The sequence below is a fragment of the Pan troglodytes genome, chromosome 6 (genome assembly GCF_028858775.2).
Source record: "Pan troglodytes isolate AG18354 chromosome 6, NHGRI_mPanTro3-v2.0_pri, whole genome shotgun sequence".
Taxonomy (NCBI): Eukaryota; Metazoa; Chordata; class Mammalia; order Primates; family Hominidae; genus Pan; species Pan troglodytes.
Genome location: NC_072404.2, coordinates 156381517 through 156387516, shown reverse-complemented (window position 1 = coordinate 156387516; position 6000 = coordinate 156381517).

Here is a 6000-nt window from a genome sequence, read left to right as displayed (position 1 = left end):
GGTCTTTTCACATAATCCCATATTTCTTGGAGGCTTTGCTCATTTCTTTTTATTCTTTTTTCTCTAAACTTCCCTTTTCGCTTCATTTCATTCATTTCATCTTCCATTGCTGATACCCTGTCTTCCAGTTGATCGCATCGGCTCCTGAGGCTTCTGCATTCTTCACATAGTTCTCGAGCCTTGGTTTTCAGCTCCATCAGCTCCTTTAAGCACTTGTCTGTATTGGTTATTCTAGTTATACATTCTTCTAAATTTTTTTCAAAGTTTTCAACTTCTTTGCCTTTGGTTTGAATGTCCTCCCGTAGCTCAGAGTAATTTGATTGTCTGAAGCCTTCTTCTCTCAGCTCGTCAAAGTCGTTCTCCATCCAGCTTTGTTCCGTTGCTGGTGAGGAACTGCGTTCCTTTGGAGGAGGAGAGGCGCTCTGCTTTTTAGAGTTTCCAGTTTTTCTGTTCTGTTTTTTCCCCATCTTTGTGGTTTTATCTACTTTTGGTCTTTGATGATGGTGATGTACAGACGGGTTTTTGGTGTGGATGTCCTTTCTGTTTGTTAGTTTTCCTTCTAACAGACAGGACCCTCAGCTGCAGGTCTGTTGGAGTACTCTGCCGTGTGAGGTGTCAGTGTGCCCCTGCTGGGGGGTGCCTCCCAGTTAGGCTGCTCGGGGGTCAGGGGTCAGGGACCCACTTGAGGAGGCAGTCTGCCCGTTCTCAGATCTCCAGCTGCGTACTGGGAGAACCACTGCTCTCTTCAAAGCTGTCAGACAGGGACATTTAAGTCTGCAGAGGTTACTGCTGTCTTTTTATTTGTCTGTGCCCTGCCCCCAGAGGTGGAGCCTATAGAGGCAGGCAGGCAGGCCTCCCTGAGCTGTGGTGGGTTCCACCCAGTTCGAGCTTCCCGGCTGCTTTGTTTACCTAAGCAAGCCTGGGCAATGGCGGGCGCCCCTCCCCCAGCCTCGCTGCCGCCTTGCAGTTTGATCTCAGACTGCTGTGCTAGCAATCAGCGAGACTCCGTGGGCGTAGGACCCTCCGAGCCAGGTGCGGGATATAATCTCGTGGTGCGCCGTTTTTTAAGCCCGTTGGAAAAGCGCCATATTCAGGTGGGAGTGACCCGATTTTCCAGGTGCCGTCAGTCACCCCTTTCTTTGACTAGGAAAGGGAACTCCCTGACCCCTTGCGCTTCCCGAGTGAGACAATGCCTCGCCCTGCTTCGGCTCACACGTGGTGCGCGCACCCACTGACCTGCGCCCACTGTCTGGCACTCCCTAGTGAGATGAACCCGGTACCTCAGATGGAAATGCAGCAATCACCTGTCTTGTGCGTCGCTCACGCTGGGAGCTGTAGACCGGAGCTCTTCCTATTCGGCCATCTTGGCTCCTCCACAATATATTGTTAATGATAGTCACTTGTTGTACAATAGATCTCTTGAACTTTCTCCTATCTGAAATTCTGTATCCTTTAACCATCTCCCCAACCCCATGCAACTGCCCCAGCCCCTGATAAGTACCATTCTACTCTATACTTCTATGAGATCAACATTTTTAGATTCCACACGTGAATGAGAAGATATTTGCATTTTTGTGCCTGACTTATTTCACTTAGCATAATGTCCTCCAGGTTCATCCATATTGTCACAAATGACAGCATTTCCTTTTCTTATGGCTAAATTATATCCCATTGTGTATATGTTCCACATTTTCTTTTTCCATTCATCCACTGATGGACACTTAGGTTTGATTCCATATCTTGGCTATTGTGATTGATGCTTTAATAAACATAGCAGTGCAAATATCCTTTTGACATACTAATTTCATTTCCTTTGGATATATACCCAGTAGTGGGATTGCTGGATCATATGGTAGTTCTGTTTTTAAGTTTTTGAAGAACCTCCACGCTACTTTCCATAATGGTTCACACAACCATTTTTTAGATCAATTCAGTGATGCCTAATAAAGTTGAAAGTTATATCCTTTAAACCAGTGATAACATTTCTAGGTGCCTTACCTAAAGAGATTCTTATGCATATGCTAAAGGTGACTTATAGAAAATGTTCATTGAATCATTGTTTCTGATAACAAAAGATAAAAAATGGAAACAACTGTCCCCTTATTGTAAAAAGAATAGCTAAATAACTGTAATTTATTCATACAGTGGAATACTCTACATAAATTAAAATGGATGAATTAGATCTGTATATATTAACATGGATTAATCTCAAAAACACAATTTTAAGTGATTAAAGCAAGCTGCAAAAGATTCATACAGAATAATAGCATCTATATAATTTTTAAATAAAAAATAGTTGTATGTATATTATTTACAGATACATACATATGTCCTAAGAGTTAAAATGGACACCTGAGAATAATACACACCAATTTCAGAACAATGCTTATCTCTGGGAAGAAAGAAAGTGAGAGAAAAGGTAGGAGGGATAGAACTTCAGCTATATCTGTACCACATTTTACAGAGCAAAATCTAAATTTTAAAAAGGAAAAAGTAAAGGAGGCATTCATTCAAAAAGCTATAAAAAGAATATCTCTTTTTTAACAATTCAGGTTTCTTGTGATGTAATTCCATGCCATAAAATTCAGCCTTTTTAGGTATACAGTTTGATAAGTTTGGGGAAACATATTCTGTTGTGTAACCACTAACATAATTTAAAAACATTTCCATTACCCAAAATGTTCCTTCATGCCACCTTTGTGTTCAATCCCCTCCCTTCGTGTCCAGCCATTGACAACCACTGATCTGTCCCTATAGTTTCCAGTCCTTATGGTATTACCTTCTCCAGAATGTCATATAAACGGACTCACACAGCATGTAGTCCTTTGTGTCTGGCTTTTTTCACTAAGCATAATCATTCTGGGATTTATTCACACTGTGGTTATGTATCAGTAGTTTATTCCTTTTTATTACTTAGTAGTATTCCATTGTATATAGGTACTACAATTTGTTTATCTCTTTACCAGTTGATGGACATTTAGGATGTTTCTCAGTTTGGACTATTATGAATAAAGTTGCCATAAAAATTGGGGTACAGGTTTTTCTGTAAACATATTTTTTCATTTCTCTTGGGTGGAATGGAATTGTTGGGCCTCTTGGTAAGTATTTTTTACCTTTATCATAATTTGCAAATTGTTTTCCAAAGTGGCTGTACCATTTTTCAATCCCATTAGCTCCACATCCACATCAGCACTTTTTATTGTTTGTTTTTAATTTTAGCCATTCTACTTAGTATGTTGGCTTTAATTTGCATTTCCCTAATAACCTATGGTGTTAGGCATCATTTCATGTGCCTATTTCTCATCTGTACTTCTTTGGTGAAGTGTCCACAGCATTTGCCCATTTTTTTGGTTGTTGTTTTGTTTGTTTGTTTGTTTGTTTTGAGAGGGAATTTCATTCCTGTCACCCAGGCTGGAGTGCTATGGTGCGATCTCAGCTCACTGCAACCTCTGCCTCCCAGGTTCAAGCAATTCTCCTGCCTCAACCTCCCAAGTAGCTAGGATTACGGGTGTGTGTCACCACACCTGGCTAATTTTTTGTATTTTTAGTAGAGATGGGGTTTCACTATGTTGGCCAGGCTGGTCTCAAACTCCTGAACTCAGGTAATCCACCCACCTAGGCCTCCCAAAGTGCTGGGATTACAGACGTGAGCCATCACACTTGGCTTGCCCAAGTTTTAACTGGGCTAATAATTGGATTGATTGTCTTAATTTTTAGTTGTAAGAGTTACTTAATATTCTGGGTACAAATCCTTTTCAGATATATTTTTGCAACTATTTTCTCCCAGTTGTGGCTAGTCTCTTCATTTTTTAACAGTTTATTTCAAAGATCAGAAGTTTTTAAATGTTGATAAAGTACAATTTAACAATTTTTTTATGGTTTATGTTTTTCCTGTCCTATCAAATCCAAGAACATTTTGCCTAACCAAATTTCACAATAATGTTCTTATATGCTTTCTTCAGAATTTTATAGTTTTAGCTCTTACATTTAGATCTGTGTGTGATACAGAACTGTCTGAATCAAATCAAGTTGCTAGCCTGCTAAAACAAACAAACAAAAATCAACATTCTCTAGAGAAATTAAACAGGCCTGAGAGACCTCACAATATAATATTCAGATTTTCCAGGATACAGTCCATGATTACTCAACATAGAACCAACAAACTGTGAAAAATCTCAAGGAAAAAGGAAATCAAGAGATCACTACCTCAAGATTACCCAGATGTTAGAAATATCAGACAAAGACCTTAAAGCCTATCACATTTATGTTTCATGAGGTAAAGGTAAACACTCCTTAAGTGAATAGAAATACAAAAGTCATCAGATGCTGGGTGCAGTGTTTCATGCATGTAATCCCAGCATTTTGGGAGGCCAAGTGGGGAGGATCACTTAAGCCCAGAAGTTTGAGGCTGCAGTGAGCTATGATTGTGCCACTGTACTCAGCCTGGGCAACAGAGTGAGACCCTGTCTCTAAAAAGAAGAAAAACATTAAAAAATTTAATTTTAGAATGCGAACAGAAAAAAATAGAATAACAATCGAATGCAAATTTTAGGACTAAAAAATATAATACATGAAAAAGTCATTGATTGGGCTCAATAGCTGAATGGAGATAATGACAAAGGAAAGAGTCAATGAATGTGAAGATGGGTTAATAGACATTAATCTGAAGAACAAAGAGGTAGGGGGAAGAAATGAACAGAACATCATCAAATTATCTAACATTCATTTCACTGGAATCCAAGAAGGATAGGAAAAGTAAATTGGTTCAGAAAGAATATTTGAAAAAATAAAGGCCAGAACTTCCCTAATTTGATGAAGGACTTAAATTACAGATTAAAGCAGCTTAGAATCCCAAATAGGACACCTCCAAAGAAAATCAACTGTGGCCAGACACATCAAAATCAAACTTCCGAACACCAAGTTTTATTATTCTTGTTGTTGATCTTGAAAACAGCCAGAAAGAAAAGTGGCACATTATATAAAGGGGAAGAACTATTCAAATGACTGCTGATTTTACATCCGAAATCACGGAGACCAGAAAACAGTGGAACAACATCTTTAAAGAACTGAAAGAAAAGAATTGTCAAACCAGAATTCGACATTTGCTGAAATTATCCTTCAGGAATGACCGTGAGATAAAAACATTTTTACATGAAGAAAAAAAAGAGAATATGTAACCAGCAGACCTGCTCTAAAAGAAATGTTGAAAGTTCTTCACGGCAACAGGAAATTATATTCAAGAGGGACACTTGAAATTTTAAGAATAAAGGAAGAACAACAGAAATGGTAAATATCTGGATAAATATTTTTGTCCTTTAATTTATTTTATTTTATTTTAATTTATTTTAGACAGAGTCTTACTCTGTTGCCCAGGCTGGAGTACAGTGGCGTGATCTCAGCTCACTGCAACCTCTGCCTCCTGTGTTCAAGCAATTCTCCTGCCTCAGCCTCCAGAGTAGCTGGGATTACAGGCGTGAGCCACCATGCCTGGCAAATTTTTGTATTTTTAGAAGAGACAGGGTTTCACTATGTTGGCCAGGCTGGTCTCAAACTCCTGACTTCAGGTGATCCACCTGCCTCAGCCTCCTAAAGTGCTGGGATTGCAGGCATGACCCACCATGGCTGGCCCTTTTAATTTATTTAAAATAGATGAGACTATTAAAATAGACTGTTGAAAGCAAAAATTATCACATCCCCTGGTAAGGGTTCTAATATATGCAGATGTAATACTTAAGACAACACTAGCATATAAAGGGTGGAGGGTAAATGGAGTTCTATGGTTGTAAGTCTTGAAACAAGAAACTGAGGGAACATAGGAAATAAAGGACCTGGGGGGATGCAAAAACTCTTTGATAATATGTCTTTATATATCTATGCACTGTTAAATCCTTTCACAAAAAAATTGACATTTTTAACTGTGCTGATGTAAGAGAAAATGTATTTAAATTCATTTGATAAGATAATTTTTCCTACATTGCTAAGTTTTATTTCTCCTTTTTA